At 37.1% G+C, this 18,149-nt stretch overlaps 1 long non-coding RNA gene across 1 annotated transcript in view; it reads right to left on the bottom strand.

Annotated features, from left to right (window-relative positions):
• LOC309801275 overlaps positions 1–18,148 on the bottom strand; it is a 148,860-nt gene extending 130,712 nt beyond the window's left edge. Inside the window, exon 1 of the long non-coding RNA XR_014293552.1 lies at positions 17,924–18,148. This is a non-coding gene — a long non-coding RNA (uncharacterized lncRNA). The remainder of the gene's footprint in view (positions 1–17,923) is intronic.
• Position 18,149: the final 1 nt, after the last annotated feature.

Below are 18,149 nucleotides of genomic sequence, written 5' to 3'. Positions count from 1 at the left end.
TTTTTGTCTAGATAATATAGGATGATAAATGTGAAAAGCCTTTGATAAGGTTAAATGAGCTGTTCAGTGCAAATTATAACACAAACACCAATCTGCTTCTATGACCTCCTTCAAGAAAGAACTCACTTTCTTTAAGAAACGTTCTCTAACTCATCAGCAATCTCCCTCACTCTAGAATTATTCTGTCCTTCCTGTGTGGTTTATTTTATCATGTGCTTATTTATAGTTACAAAAATTTTCACTCAAGTTAAAGGTACAAAAGTAGAAAAGGTTTTAAGGTATATATCAAAGTGAAGTTTCACCTTCCTGTTAGCACCAAACCAGACTAAATGTGTGCCCCCATGTAATTTGTTAACCTCTCCAATAACCTGATTGAATGTTTTACATCTAGGATATTCCACAATGCCATCTCTCACCACCAGCAATAACTGGCCAATACTTTCAGAATCACATTTTTCAGGATGTACAATAGCACTTCCAGGAGGTTGGTTTTGTTTATAGGGAATCAAAACCTCCTGGTTTCAGGAAAAATCCCTGCAAGAGATAAAGCCTCATGAAAGAAAGAAATGGAAACAAATGTCTCCACTCTGGCCCTAAGAAGCCCACGTCCCTCTATCCAACTTTACCTAACACCTGATTAGAGCTGGGCCATGGTGCAACCTTCCAAACACACAAGTCCACCCTGCCTAGAATTCCAGGCCAACTGTGAGTAGACCATGCTGGACACTTTTCAATGCCATCTCCAGACACCCAGTGAGGTAAACTTTGCAGGTTAGAGGACCCAACATCAACAGGTCTTTTTCCTTTGCTGCTGTGGCAGGAGCTCCTCATTTTCTCCAAAACTCTTTTCCCTGTATCTAGGGAGCTCCTCTACATCAGGCACATGTAAAATGAATTACAAGCATTTCGCAGCTTAAGCAAAACTTAGTTGATTCATATATCATCTCTACTCTTTTTTAGGGTTTTACTCCTAGTTCATTGTCCCAAATTTGCTTTCCCCTGTCTTTTGGTGACTGGTGTGGTGGGAGGAAAGGTGAAGAGGAGATGGTGACACATAGTCCACTAACTCCACAAGGGATCCTACCTCAACAGGAACATTACAGAGATGCTAAGTCACTAGGTTGTTAGCACTGCAGTCCCTCAATTGTAATCACAGTGCCCTATCTTTGAGTTACTTCTCTGGCATGAAGGCATCTGCCAGTGCTTTCCAAGTCACCCAGCTTTCCAGTATAGGCACTCTTATCCCAGAGTACACTAGTCATCTCTTCCTATTATTGCAGCTTCTACAGAACATATATATTCAAGACTCCCCAAAACTGTGCTCTCTTTCAAAAGGCAGGAAGCTATTCCTAGAGAAGACAGCATATTCCAGATAAGTTTAAGTCTCTCTTATGTGCACCTACAGCACACTGTGCATGCCCTTATTAAAGCACCTATCACAGCATTGTATTAAAATTATCCGTTTTCGCAGTTAAAGTGTAAACTCTTTGAAGACGTGTACCAGATCTTAGCATTGTTTTTTTAGAGCTATGCATCTGTCTTTTAAACTGAACTAAGTGAGAGCAATGTACTGGGAAGTTGTAAATCTCTGGGTTATCCTTGCTATATTTCATATGATCAAGATAGAAAATGCTCCTAAAACCCTTGTAATGAAAATTTTCAAATATAAAATATGCTCTAGGATATTGAATTTATAAATGTTAAAATCATTTTTTATTCTTTAATTTTTCTGTCATTAAGATTTTCAAAAATGTGTATATTTCTTAATATTGATATATATTAAGATTCTAATTCTTTGGCTTAACTCAGTGTTGCATTATTCAACTACCATATTAAGATACTCTCACCAAAACAGAAAATCTAATACTTCTCATTTATAGAACAAATATGATAGTAGTACAAAATTGGATTATAAAAGATTGTGAGTGCTTGGATAAGCAGTGATTAGGAAGCAGAAATGTATCAAATTTTCTATATTAATTATGATTTAAGGAGATAATAAAGTCTTGAAACTAAGCAACTGAGTAATTGCATAACAGACTAGAAATTGCTTTAAGTGAAAAGCTAGTCATCTCATTTTTTGTTTTAGACTATTAATTATAGGGTATTCTTACTTTTTGCTTTATATTAATAGATGGTATCATAGTAATAAAAACAACATAAATTCAGCCCTGTGACTCCTGTAGGCCCCTTGATTTCAGAGTAGACAAGTCTCCTCAGTCTCTGTAAAACTGGCCATGCTCATAGGGACCAAGTGCTATCCAAGTGTATTTCTCTCTCCAACACTGCCCCAACATCCACCTAACCACAAATACACATAAAGAACCTCCACAGGTACATTTATTTTATTTCACATAAGAGTAAGCCTAGCTCTCTCTAAAGAGACAAAGCTTGGTATTACAGCATGCCATGTTCCTTGACTCAGTCCACAACATTTACTGAAGAGCCACAATATGTCAGCCAACTCCTTCATTGAATGTGCAATCCAATAAGCATAACCCAACACTCAAGCTCATCACATCCTTAAGACTGTGGCCATTCAAGCACAACCTAAGCAACTTCAATTATTCTTCTCTACACACTTCACTTAGTAGAAGCCCATTTACTTGTATATTTTGTAATACCCAGGTTCTCCATCAGAGTATCTAGGTCCCCAAGTGCTGTCACTCTCCCAGAGGTCTGGAGTTCACTTGAAAATAACCTGGAAATAAATTATCTTGACCTCTCAAAGCCCTCTTGTCCATAAAGATAGAAATACTCATTGCCACCATTACCTTTAAGTCATGCTCTTTCTCTCCTGAAGGTTTTGGATTCTACAGTCTATTCTCCTTTAATTTTATTCAATCATCCATCTTGTCCAGCCAAACAAGATTATTTGTTTTTATTTCACTATGCTGTAGGAAAATATTAAAACACTAACTTGAAGGAATAAACTCAGAAATGAAACTTCCAGTGATAAGAGGAGAAAAAAAAGCAAAAGATACCTGAGAACAAGGTAGCAGAGACATTAAACTAACATATATTATACTTGAAAGCCATGCTGATTTTTCTGGAAAACTGAGGATAAACTAGGTAATGAATCTAGCAAAAATGGGATTGACATTTCATAAGGACATTTCTTATCCCTTATCATAAGGGATAAGAAAGAATGGAAGGCCTCTGGAAACAAAACTGCAAGACAAGCAAATAGATACATGAATACACTGTCAGGTGAGAAAACAGTAAAGGAAAGCTGCTGACAGATTTTATCAAGAATCATTATAGAATGCTTGGTTTATTATGCTTTACCCATATAGAATTATTTATTAGTAACTGGTAATTATGCATGATAACATTTCTTTATGATCAAACATTGTTTCATTCATTTGCATCTGATCAGGATTATATATTAATTAGGTTCATAGCATCATTTAGAGTAGAGAAAAAGTATATAAACTTTTCTACGTACTGATTCTTTAGGAGATACAAAATAATATTGAATTGGAATAATAAAGCGTCTACAGGCTACAGGTATCAGGAGATCTCCTTGTGCAAAGTTACTCAAAAATCAAAGACAGCTTCAATCATCTCTTCACTTGGCTGATTTGCTCTTGGCCTTGAGTGTTATTCTAGGCCTTCTTTGAGTTAGATGTTCCTCTTATGTACTCCTATAATATCTTATGCTTCTATCACAACACCAGTTAAACTTTATATTATTGGCTTGTATTTCCTGCTAGATTTCAAATAAGTGTGACTGAAACTATGTTTTACTGACTAATATAGCATTATCTAGCAAAGTCCCAGAACACAGTAGGCAGTCAATAAATATTTACTGAAGCAGTGTATGAAAGCTTACATAGGAATGATTACTTACCAAAGAGTCAAGAATATGTAGTCTAAAAAAAAGTTTGTCATTTCCTGATAGGTACTCCTGGAGAATCTTAAAGAGAATTAATGTTAACATTAAGGCTATCATTGAAAGCATCATGGTCCCTAGGAAATGAATGCCTATTAGAAGCTTCAGATTTGAGGAAGTAGGCATCCAACCTAATTATAGTCTCATGATGATGACAAGAGAGGGCAGATAAACTAGACTCATTCCTGCCCTAGCCTGATTCTCAGAGCCCTGTAGTTCATTTTACAGTGTTCATGACACCATGTTTCCTATATTTAGAATTCCTTGTAATGACTAAATTCCAATGAGACTAAAGTCTCTGATATGCAGTTGAGATAGAACAATATTAAATGTTCACGAGCTTTAAAGTACCAACTACAATACAATCCCCTTGCAATTGCTTGTAACTGCAACTTACATATGTTTTATAAAAGGACAACCCAGAAATAAATTAGAGTTTTAGTAATTTTGATACAAGTAAGCACTTTTTCCTCCTCTATACTCAGTAGTTAACATGTGTCCTGAGAAGTGGTTTTCTAATTATAAATCCTTTCATTTAATAAAAGATTAAAGAATGATATTTACTCCTATGACCACTTACACAAGAATTTCATTTTAAGTTTATTTTTTAAGTTATAATAATGAACCTAATATTTTAATGAAAAGGGATATAGTAACACAAAATTTCATTTATTGTATCAAGTTTTCAAAGAACAAATGCTATTGAAATGGTTCAGACTATTTGATTGATAGGATATTTTGTACTATGGTGGTTGGTTTTATATAGTTTAACACTTTGACTATTTCTTCAGAAACACTTAGGCCTCTGTTTCATTTTGAATTATTAGAACACATTAAGATCTACAAACACTGTACACTTTAAAATAGTAATCAGACTGAGGAGACACATAAAACATAATTTTTTTTAAATCAGTAACATACTAAACCTGTAGCAAATACTTTGTGGAGTAAACAATAATGTGAAGAACATTAATTCCTTCAGGATAACAAAAGACAATTTAATATCTAAAAGAAGACTTTTATAAGAGAGGAATTAAACTTCCCCTAATAAAATAAAACAGATTATTTCTAAAAAGTATTTCATTGAAAAATTCCTAAATTGAGAAGCTATGATAACCTCTCATCCATAATGAACCAAATAATTATTTATTAATAATTCACTACTGCACCAAATACAGCTATAAAACCTGAACAGAATGCATAGGGCAGTTACTTGAGGATTCTAAGAATTAAATTGTATCAAGCAGACTGGGAAAGAAAAAACAGAAATCAGAGTGCCACTAACTGACACTGAGTTTTAACTTTTATTTTACTCTGGCATCCCGTGTCTGGACTCAATTCAGCCTGAAATTCAGAAATGGAATTTGGTCAGGAACAGCAAATGCCAAGAGAATTCCTGCAGTTCTGGCTCAAGAAATGAGAAAGGTGTCCCCTAACACTCAGAGAAAGAGCAAGAGCTCTATTTTTCTTCCTTTTTCTCCATTCTCTCATGCCCCAGATCCAAACAAGCCAATGGTGGCTCAGTGACCACGGCAAAGGTGGCAATGGGAGGTATGGGAGCCTAAAACTCTAAGTGAGGAGAACTTTCATCTCCAGTAGATGAGCTGTGGTCCAAAGAGGGTAAGGCAACTCCTCCCCACCCACCCACCTTTGTCTTCTTGCTACTTTGCATCAAATTTCATATTTAGAATTCCTTCCTATGATAGAGTCATAGGAAGTATGAGAGTGGAGTAAATAAAGACATATTTCTGGCCAGAGGACCAAAAAGGGGAGCCCCAGGAAACAGGTAAGTACAGGAAATACTGCAGACTAAGGATTGTGGGAAAGTGACACCACAAATTGTTTATGAACTACAGTGCTCAACCCTAGCTACATATGTGTGTACTTGACCTTAAACAGCACACCAACTCTGAGACGTGAACCAGTATTTAGACCACTGGCCAGATCCCATACTGGCCACTGTGAGTGGTACACACACAAAAAGGACCCTTTGCACTATCAAAACTTTGAAAACAGGGCTTCCCTGGTGGCGCAGTGGTTGAGAGTCCACCTGCTGATGCAGGGGACACGGGTTCGTGCCCTGGTCCGGGAAGATCCCACATGCCGCGGAGCGGCTGGGCCCGGGAGCCATGGCCGCTGGGCCTGTGCGTCCGGAGCCTGTGCTCCACAACGGGAGAGGCCACAACAGTGAGAGGCCCGTGTAAGGCAAAAAAAAAAAAAAAAAAAACTTTGAAAACAGAACTGACCTTGAAACCACATTCCGCAGAAAGCTGGTTATAATTTGTGGTCTTAACCCAACTTGGCCAACTACCAGCTAAAATAAAAATATCAATATTTTTCATAGGATTTAAACAAGACCCAGAGTCTCATAATATAATATTCAAAATGTCCTAGATATAACCCCAAATTACTTGGGGTTACCAAGAAATCTCTCACAGGGAAAGAAAATCAATAAATGCCAATGCTGTAATGGCAAATTCTATAATTATCTGACAAAGATTTAAAACAATTATTATAAAAACATTCCAACAAGGTCATATACCTTGAAATAAATGGAATGGTAGAAAATCTTGAAATAAAACAGCAATTATAAAGAACCACCAAATGGTAATTTTAGAACTAAAAATACAATAACAAGCTTAAAAACTTACTGAATGGGATCCATGGAGATGACAAAGGAAAAAGATTAGTGAATTTGAAGATAGAGCAATAGAAACTATGTAATCTGAAAAACAGAAAAATGATTGAAAAAATTAAATGGAAACTCAGGAACCTGTGGTACAATAATAAAAGGTCTGATATTTGTGTCATCTGAGTCCCAGACAGAGTGGAGAAAGAGTACATTAATAGAACATATACATATTTATATATATATTTGAAGAAATAATGGTTGAAAACTACCTAAATGTGCAGGGAAATGCACAAACCTGAACGTTCAAGAAACTCAGTAAACCCAAACAGAATAAACACAAAAAAAATCCATGCCCAGACTCATCATAATCGAACTGCTGAAAACTATAGACAAAGAAAATATCATGAAAGCAGCCAGAGAGAAATAATGCATTACGGATAGGGAAACATTTATTCAAATTAACAGCTGTCTCATGGAGGCCAGAAGGAAATGGAACATTTAAAAAATGCTGAAGGGCTTCCCTGGTGGCACAGCGGTTGAGAATCTGCCTGCCAATGCAGGGGACACAGGTTTGAGCCCTGGTCTGGGAAGATCCCACATGCTGCGGAGCAACTGGGCCCATGAGCCACAACTACTGAGCCTGCGTGTCTGGAGCCTGTGCTCCGCAACAAGAGAGGCCACGACAGTGAGAGGCCCGCACACAGCAATGAAGAGTGGCCCCCGCTCGCCACAACTAGAGAAAGCCCTCGCACAGAAACGAAGACCCAACACAGCCAAAAATTTTAAATAATTAATTAATTTTTTTAATGCTGAAGGGATAATTTTTAACCCAGAATTCCATATCCAGAGAAAATATCTTTTAGGAATGAAAGTAAAATAGACAGTCTCAGATCAAGGTAAATAAACTAAGAGAATTTCTTGCCAGCAGATCTGTTCCAAAAGAATTGTTAAAGGAACTTCTTCAGACAGAAGAGAAATAATACCCAAAAGATGCCTGCAGCATTGAGAATGAAGAAAGAGCAACAGAAATGGTAAATATATGGGTAAACATAATAGACTATTCTTATCCCCTGTAGTTCTTTAAAATATGTTTGATATTTGAAAGCAAGAATTATAACACTGAGTTTTAAAATGTGTGTAGATATAATACATAAGATAGTTACAATACAAGGCGAGATAATAAAAACTATATGGTAGAAAAGTAAGTGGGTGCTTTATAAATGATAACCTATAGGAAGACAAAACTAAATATAAAGATTCCAAATGCAGTGTGACTGTCTACAGGAAAATGACTTCAAAAGTCAGAAGCAAGGTTAATCAGGAATAGATTGGGGAGTGGTATAATATGAAATCCTCACACAGCATATAAGTATGCTCATGATCTTGACCCATCATGAGGACTGCTTACCTCTCCAGCTTCATCTCACTCTTCATTTCCTTGTACTATATACCCTAGTCATATAAAAATTATTTGCAATTCCCCAAATATTCCATACTAACAAACCTCCATGACTCTGTATAAGCTGCTCCTTCTCACAAGACTTCCTTCACTCCTTTCTTCACCTGGCTAATTCCAATTTATTTGTCAAGATTAGCTCAGGTGTTTCCTTCTCACACAGGACCCAAAGTTAGGTTTTATGACTTTCCTATGCAGTCCACAAACATATTATTATATGCATATGTATATTATTATATACACATTATATATGTATATATACATATAATACATATTATTATATACATTATATACATATTAATTATATAATACATGTATAATATGCTAATTATACATAAATATTAATTATTTGGTTTAAAATTTCTAACAAATGCTATCAAATTAGTATATAATAAAATTATAAAGCAATAAAACTATTTGGGGAAATAACAAAAGTCCTCTTAAATCAATACATCAGTAGAATAATTGAAAAATAAATGAACTAATTTAAAATCATTTAGAATCAGTAAAAAATTCATTTAAAATTATCTCTAATACACTATCTTATTTAGTTATCATCTTGCTACCATTATTAGAATGATCTTAACTAATGTATTAAATTAAATGCCCTAAGGTAAAATTACTTTTATGAATAATATTTAATGATCCAGAAGAACAATATTAAACCCACAAAAATGTTTTTCAAAACCCATTTTTAAAACTCCATATTAAAATCACTGTTAAATAAACGTGTGTTCTGGCATTTGATAAACTTATTATAAGTTTGCTGGAACTGAATGAATCTAAGAAATCTACTTCAACTTCTCTATTTTATAGACAAGAAAATAAAGAACCAGGGAGGTGACTTGGGGAAGTTACATAGCTAATTAATGGCAGAGCTACATTAGAATCAATATTCTTTGACTCCTTCCTAGAGCAGAGTTCTTTTTTTTTTTAATTGGGGTATAGTTTCTTTACAATACTGTGTTAGTTTCTGCTGTACAGCTAAGTGAATCAGCTGTATATATACATATATACCCTCTTTTTTGGATTTCCTTCCCATTTAGGTCACCACAGAGCACCAAGTAGAGTTCCCTGTGCTATTCAGTAGGTTCTCATTAGTTATCTATTTTATACATGTAGTGTATATATGTCAATCCCAATCTCCCAATTCTTTCTAATACACTACCAAACCTCTCATAGATACAATAAATTCTAAACTTATGAATGGATTGTATTTTAAAAATTCATTTATGATTCACTTTCAGTTAGAACTGGGAATTAATTTTTCCCCTAGAATAATTTTTTATTTGGGTTGAATTCCTAAATTAGTCCCCAAATATAGGTACTCTGAGGAACTAACAATCCTTTAATTCAATGATCTGAACAGCGAAAAATTAAGTTTAAAGGAAGGGCTATTTTTATGTGCAGATCTTTGACGCTCATAAATTAAACTCCTTGAACATGCCACTAATGATTATTGCTATAGTTGAAAATGCAAGATGACTTTCTAAACAGGTATTACTAAGATTCTAGCACAACTTCCTGATTTTCATGATCCAACTTTGTAAAATTATATTTGGGGATTTTCCCCCCTTCCTTATGGTATCTGCCAGATGTTTTGTAGTTGCTAGCCATCTTCAGCTGTGTACCTACCTGACTTCAAAACCCTCCTATAGGAGCTGGAAGGATTTTTGTAGAACATGGCAAATTCAACACACTCATTGACTTAAATCCAACCAACACTAACTGCATCCAGGAGAACTGAATGTTCTTATAAGTTTAAGGCAATTCAGGGCTACCCCCTGAGCTGGCAGTAGTATATCTCCCTGAACTTATGAGCCACGTACCAAAGGGGTGGATGGCCTAAGAAAAATCTGGGTATTATAAGGAAGGTGGGTAAGGGAAAGAGATGTTATGTAATCAATCAATAAATGTCCACTACACTAGGAGATAATGTTCCTTGTTCTATGAAGCTCCTTCAAGGCAGAGTCATTTATAGTCTTCATGCAGTCTTTAATGACCAAAAAATTCAAACTGCCCCTCCTCTATAAATTCCCTTCTACCAATGTTTTTGTCATACCCTGAGTTTACCAGATTTCCCATGTACATAATATAGTTATGGAGCAGTCCACCAAAGGATTTTTTCTGATTTGGGAATTCATACATACATACATACATACATACATACATATCTTAAACATGTATTATTGTACAGTTAAAGACCAATTGATTATTAATGAATCACTTTTAATTGAAAAACACAAAACTTCCATTAAAAAAAGGGAAACCCAGATATTTGATGGTTGTATATTACATTAGCATTTTCCACATACACTGACTAAAATTCATTATTAATTTTTACTCCCTGCAGGATATTAAAAGCCCTGACTAAGCAGAGTTAAAAGAGAATAAAGAATTAGCACTAAAGTTCAAAGAAAAGTAAAAGTCTATAAAATGACATATGATATGAAGACTAGAGTTCCCTGTAGCCTCCTTCCTTACTGCTACCTCTCCAGCAGATGAGACAAAGGATGAAGGGGAAAAAAGTAGATAGAATAAAAGAAGATGTAAGAGAAAACTACTTCATGTGAATGGCTGTAAGGAAAAAACTAAAGTTCTGCATTAATGGCAGAATATAATTTATAAAACTGTATTGCCTATTGTCATGCACTAAACAAAACACATAAACACACACACACACACACAAATTAGAATTATTCAAAGAGAAAAAACCCAGGGAGGGGAACTAAACACTGTAACATTCAAGTATAGTAAAACCCTAACCGAAACAAAATTGAAAATCATTTAAAAATTTTTCCATATAATTTTAATATGCATTTTTAAGCATTAACACGGCATCAAAGGAAAGTGATTTATTTTGGAAAGATATTCAACAATAATATTGAAACCAATAGTATTCTGATTAAAGAGAAAATTCTGATTAGCTAGTATACCCCATATACATCCAAGATTTTTTTATCTGAATTTCAATTTTATATACACACATGCACATTCAACACATGATACTTAAGATACAATTTTCACAGAGATTAGCTTAAATCCTAAAATGCAGAATTTCCCCTTGAAAGCTATTAGATATTGATATTAGTTTTTAAGGAAATGTTCAATTCCTTAACTCTGAAGACTTCTAAAATCTGTTGTGGTTTAGGAGCCATCAAGCCTAAATCAGTACACTTACGTGCTGCTAAACAGACAACTCCAAGGACAGTCCACTAAACAGCTAATATGCAAATATGTGAAAGCACTCACATAAACCACAGGAAGAAATGTAGAAAAGGATTCACCGTCACCTTTTTACTGTGTTCTCCCATACATGAATGAGATGTCTCAGAATCATCACTGCTATTTTTATTATTATGGCTATTGTTAACCAGCTCAATTGCAAATTCCTGCTTTTCCTTATAGTTTCCATTAAGTCTTGGCTAAGAAGCCTTCCCTGTCTCCCCTGAACAGGCTTGGGTCCTTCTTCCTTCTATGATCCAAAGCACTTTGAACACATCTCGATTATCAACATTAAATTATTGCATTTTAATTGCTTAATTGCATGACCATTTCCGAAGTAGGTTTCAATCTCCGAGAGAAAGATATTCTATCATTTTGCCTAAGTAACTTCTACTTGTTGGAGTTTAGTATATGCCTGTCGAATGAATGGTCAATCAAAATCTGTATCAGAGATTAATTCCTTCAGTTAATTATATAGAGTAGGAGTTGAGATGGCAAGACAGTTTTTCTGACATGTTTTCACTTCCCACACTCTCCGTATTACTCAGGAAAAAGCCTACATTGCCTTCTTAATAGAAGGGAGGAAGTATTTCCGGCTCCCATCAAAGGCCAGCATATCCACTTCTATTCCATTCCCTCTCAGTCTCTCATGGGGTTTGCTCCCACAATTATCCCTTTCCTGCATCATCAATTATTTTCTTGAGCTTAATTATTCCCATCAGCTTACAAACATAGCCTTGTATCCTGTATCTTAAATGTTTTAATTATAAATACATCAAATAGAAACCCCCCTCTTGTCCTCATATCCTCTCCCAGCTACCTTCACATTTCTCACCTCTTCTTCACTGCAAAACTTCGTGACCCTGTGAGTGATGTCTGTCTTAACTTCCTCATTCCCATTCTCTTGTCAAGTCACTCCAATTGTCCTTCATTCTTCCCCCACTGCACTAAGACTACTCTCATGAAGGTGCTGCTGATCTCTATGTCTCCACCTCCCACAGACAACTTCTCTGCTATCATCCTGCTCAGCCTCTCAGGTCACTGGACAGCGTGGATCACTCCCTTCTGGAGAGTTTATTCTCTTGGCTTCCTTAACACATAGGCTAGTTTCTTTTCCTATCTCAATGATTGTGCCTTTTCTGACTTCTTTGCTAGCTCTTCTTCCTCTCCTCAATGTCAGGAGTGACTCAGTGATGAGCTCTATTCTCTTCTCTATCTACATGTCTTCCTATAATTTTAAATAGAATCTATATACAGATGCCTCACAAATTTCATTCTGTAACTCTGATCTCTCCCTAAAACTCAAGAAGCTTATGTCCAACTGCATATTTGACATTTGCACTTGAATTTCTACTTGGCATCTCATAATTAACAAGTCCAATGAAGAAATATGTTGGTTTGTATTTGTTCTTCCCCTAATCTTTTCCATCAGAATAAACTCTACTACCATTTATCCAGTTGATTTCTTAAGAACAATGAGGATATTTATATTAATCATGTATTGATTGCTGTGTAACAATTCTCCCAAAACTTAACTGCTTAAAACAATGAACAATTATTGTTTTGAACAGTTTCTGTAGGTCAGGAATCCAGATATGGCTTAGTAGCTCTGGCTCAGGGACTCTCATAAGACTGCAGTCAAGATGTTGCCTGAGGGCTTCCCTGGTGGTGCCCTCAGAATATGGCAACTGACTGCCTCCAAAGCAAAAGATCCAAGAGATAGCAAGACTGGAGCAGGAATTTCTTTCTGATCTAGTGTCAAGAGTCACATTGTCATTTCTGCAATATCCTATTGGTTACACAGGTTAGCCATACTTGGTTTGTGATGGGATGACACAAGGACATAAATACCAGGAAGCATGAATCATTAGGGACTCTCTTGGAAGCTGGTTAATACAATTTTGCATAGGGGAAAAAAATGACATAATTGAATCCTTCACAGTCTTTTCAACCCCAAATGTTTCTTTCTTGTAAATTATTCCATCACACACAAACACAACACAGAAAAATATGGAATACAGCAGCCTAACTATAGGTCCACATCCTCCTCCTTCTCCTCTCAAACCTCAGTAGACTTGGATAGTGCACTTGAAACCACGAGCTTTACTAGAGGCTTTGGAAAAATAAGTTAGGGACTTCCATCTACTCTGTACTAGGTAGGAGATTAGAGGTCTCATGAAGTAAAACTCCCCCCAAAAGACAAAACACTATAGGTCACAGAAATAGCTTAGCTGTCAAACACCTGAGAAGCTCCTCAGGAAGACCAGCACCTGAATGTAAGCAATCCGGATAATCTCCCCAATGTAGTCATATGGGTTCTGTTACTATATAGAGTTCTGTAACATAGTGGAATGATATAAAACCTTACCAAGGAGTTAAGTGGCATCCTCCCTAAGAAATATCAACATCATTAGTATTCTTGAAAAATTCTTTTACTGGAGATCTTTATGTAACCGAGCAGGACCCTGTGGGTACTTCCCAGGACAGGAACCCCCCTCCAACCCCATGTCCTCTGCCTGCCTCCTGTTTGTAGAAAAGCCATAGTCTCCCAGGACTCCCCCTGAGTCACAAAAGCGTGGCTCAAGAATTAATGATTGAAAGAATGTGAACATGTAGTGACAAAAACATTAGTTGGGCCAGGAGAACTGGTAACAATTTAAACAGTCAATCTGCCATGTATCAGTCACAGAAGTTTTCGTTCCTCCCTGAAGAACATAGGTAACAGTGTCTGATGCACATTTCTGAGTCATTTTACAGATACTAAAACTCCCACCAAATGGAAGTTAACTACTTGATGATCATGAGCACAGAGCCCCCAGATCAGCTGGAGCCTGAGGATTGATGATGTTAACCACTGTGACACCACACTGTTACCTCACCATCAACCAATTAGAGAATTTTGCATGAGCTGATCACTCACCCTGCGACTCCCCACCCTCACCTGGCCTTTAAAACTGCTTCCCTGAAACCCGTCACTGGAGAGTTAGGGGGTTTTGAGCATTAGCTGTCCACACTCCTTGTTTGGCACCTGCAATAAACACTGCACTTTCCTTCACCACAACCCAGTGTCAGTAGACTGGCTTTACTACACACAGGTGAGTGGACTCAAGTTTGGTTTGGCAACATTTAGATGGTGACAAATATCTAAACAAACTGAAAGAAAAAATTATGAATCATGTAATCAAATCATAGGGATATAACTAGCCTCAGAAAGACTAAAACTAGCACTCTCTAGCTCTCCTTTCTGTTTCTTTTTTGGCATCAGTGCATTTTACCAGACCAGAAGTCTCCATTCATTTGTAATTATAGCCACCACTGCCTCCTGGCTCATATCTTCCCAGTTCAGTCACAAGAAAGAGAAGGCTCTTCCCTCTTGACTCAGTTTGAAAAAAATCTCATAGGACTCTGCTTAACTCAGCTTGGTCACATGACTACCTCATTGAGTCAGGGGAGCAGAATGCTATGACCCAGCTGGACATATTGCTCATTGCAAGGAATATGGAAGAGTTCATTCAGAATACATGATACAGTGGGAGAAGTAGTGCTCCAAATGAGGAAGTATGCTATTCTCAAAAGAAATAAGAGTCAGTTGACAGATAAAATAATGAATGTCAACCATACTTCCAACCCTGAACTATAGCATCTGTCTGCATACCTGAGGATACAGGAATTGAGAAATGAATGGTTGAAAGTAAAAAGTAGTTATTTTTAAATACTTGCATGGACTTATCCAGTCTTCACAGGGACTCATCTCAGTTACCGATGGTAAAATTTTTTTAAAGTCTCTTATAAGAACACATAAATTAAAGAAAATTAATGTATGCAATGAAAAAACCAGCAGTTCAAAGAAGAGGGTCCTTTTTGAGCATATAGTGAGTTACTATAAAACATAAGAGAGTAAAAGAAATTGGACCGGTGAATTTAAAGCTCAGTTGGAAGAATTCTCTCAGAACTTAAAGGAAAAAAATAATAAAATGAAAATTATGGAAGGAAGGACTTTAGAAAAATAAGATAGCTCCAAGAAATAAAATAGTCAATAATTATAAAATAATCAATAGTCAATAATACTAGTTTCAGAAGCAGGGAGGCGAACAGACCGGAACAATATAAAAGAAGAGGAAATTTTCTCAGATCAGACCAAATATTAGTCAATATTCATGAAATCAAACTCACAACTAAACACAGCATGGTGGAATGGCTAAATTTCAAGAATAAATAAATCTGACAAACATGCAGAAAGATTTCATAATAAGTTTCCTAGGGGGCTTCCCTGGTGGCGCAGTTGTTGAGAGTCCGCCTGCCGATGCAGGGGACGCGGGCTCGTGCCCCGGTCCGGGAAGATCCCACATGCCGCTCAGCGGCTAGGCCCATGAGCCATGGCCGCTGAGCCTGCGCCTCCGGAGCCTGTGCTCCGCAACGGGAGAGGCCACAACAGTGAGAGGCCCGCGTATCGAAAAAAAAAAAAAAAGTTTCCTAGGAAAGATAACTGAATTACATCACCTATAGATAAGCTTTCTTTTTAGTGATAAGAAACTCATCCATTCGCCAGATATTTACTAAATTCCTACTACGTACTGTTTAGCAGCTGGAGATAGAGCAGTGAAAAAACTACACAGTCTCTGCCATAGAATCTTCATTCTAGTGGGAAAAAAATTAAACTGCAAGGCAGAGAAAGCTTACCAATCTCTGTTAAGGTGGAAAAATTTTGTTTCATCATATTTTATGTCTCATCATATTTAAGAGGTGATGCATACATTTCATTTTACTTTGAGATATTCATTCTGTCAATTAGGATTAGGTTCAGCCACAAGAGTAAATTAACAGAGGCCCTTATTTCTTTCACATATAAGTCCACAGCTAGGCAGTCTGTGGGCATTTTAGCAGATCAGCTCCATGAAATATACAGAGACTTAAGACTCCTCTATTCCTAAGAATGTACCCTGTACCACCCTACCATGCCCACCCACATACATACACTCCCCCAAAGCTGTTTGGGGAATCCAAGGAATCTGCATTTTAACAGGTATCCCAGGTAATCCAAATGCAGGTAGTTTATAACCCACCTGAGACATCCTGATGTAGAAGACTGAGGAAAAAGATGATAAAATGACTCCTAAAACCTTGGTAATGAGAGAAATAAAATTACTTCTAAGAATCAAACTGTGAAATCAATAAATAGTTCCTAAGAGCAGAGATAAGTAAAGTCACCTTAAAGAAAGCCAAACCACCCACATTTGACAAAACCTCAACGTTTAGGTATTTTCTCATCTAAAGAAATGGTTGGAGTGAAGGTGGATGATGCAGAGTGAGCCCATAAATATGGAAGCAACTAAAAGATAGTCTCAGAGGTCTTCTCAAGACATGTTGCCTACATCTTATTGCACACATTTTCAGAACTCCTCCAACCATTCTCTTATGAAAAGTTTGGATTTACTTTTATTGTTACCTTTTAAAATGTTTCACATGAAACTTTATAATTTTAAATTAATTTTGTGTCATTAATAGTATCCCCTGTCAGGTTATGTCTTGGAAACATAGGTAATATTAGGCTGTGGCTACTCATACCAAAGGCTGTATATCAGATAATGTTCAACTAGGGAGCTGGGCAAAAATGCAAGATAAATTTTGGCTTCCACTTTCTTATCTTCATTTCATTCTAAAGGGAAATAGGGAACAAAAGAAAAGAGAGAAGAAAACCCTAGAACAATGTGTCATAAAGCCAGATTTTAAAAAAAAGGGTTAACACTATTTTGTAACATCACTGTACTTCTTTTCCATAACACAAATGCAAAACTGAGTTGATTACTCCTGTCCACCAAGAGCTTTTTGAAAATTCCTGAAAGAATTTTAGGTCCTGTTCAGAAAATATATGTATCTCCAACGAAATAATCCTAAATTCAATAGGTAAGGTAAACTGCACGCCATTATACTGCTCCACCCTAAAAAATTTTCTCTTACCTCTCCTTTTTACTAAAGCCTATCCTTTCAAATTGCTGTTTAATTTCCAAATTAATTCTTCCACAGCTTCACATCACTCAGGTAACCTCTCAGTCTCTGAACTAAGGGACTCCCACCACCAAAAAGTTTCCGGCTGGAGATAGAACTTTTAATATAAGTACAAAGTATGAGGTCAGCCAACAGGACCTGAGATTTGGGGCAAGTTCTTCAACGCTGGGAAATTTAGCTTTTTCATTTGGAAAATGGCGTTTGATGCAGATTCCTAAAATTCCCTCAAATGTATAATGGTGATTTAAACATAACCAGAACTCTTGTTTGATATGGCAGTAGATTTTCTTAAGGGAAGCAATTTGGCAAGTTTTGCATCACCTGTCCCAAGCCCCTTATTGTGTGCACTTACGGAAAACTACTTAAGCTCCATTTTACTACCGAATTAACCGGTGGGGAGGTGGAGCGGGGGGCGGGGATGTTAACCTACATTTTAGCACTGGGGAGAATGGAACTGTGGCCCCTGCAAAAATCTACGAAGGGAACAGCGCTGCAACATACACCCAGGAAGCTTTCCAGAAGCAAAACCAAGGGATCTGTCAGGTGAAAAGTACGCCCCAGGTTTTTTTCACATGCTAACCACTGCCTGAGATCCTCTAAGGCCAGGCAGAAAAGGGTTGTCTGTTCCGTTTTTTCTTTGCAAATTTCAAATTCCTTTAACCCAAAGGCTTGGCTCCAAACCATGCTGTGGGGGACTAAACCGCCTCACCCGTTCTGAATGTGGAAACATGACTCCGCCTCGCCAACGACCGCAAGAGGGAGAAGCAGCTACAGGGAAGCCAGGTGAGGCCGGGCGCCTGTCTCGCCGGCCCCGCCCGGGAGTAGACCAGCCGGCGCAAGCTCCACGGCCCCGCGCGAAAGCCTTGAGAGTCCACAGCCCACGCCGAAGGCGGCGGAGTCAGGGCGGCGCGTCACGTGACCCAACGGCGCAGCCA

This window comes from Mesoplodon mirus (genome assembly GCF_964341445.2).
Source record: "Mesoplodon mirus genome assembly, chromosome: 3".
Classification (NCBI taxonomy): Eukaryota; Metazoa; Chordata; class Mammalia; order Artiodactyla; family Ziphiidae; genus Mesoplodon; species Mesoplodon mirus.
The sequence above is the reverse complement of the archived record's forward strand: the minus strand, read 5'-3'. Positions and strand labels throughout refer to the sequence as shown.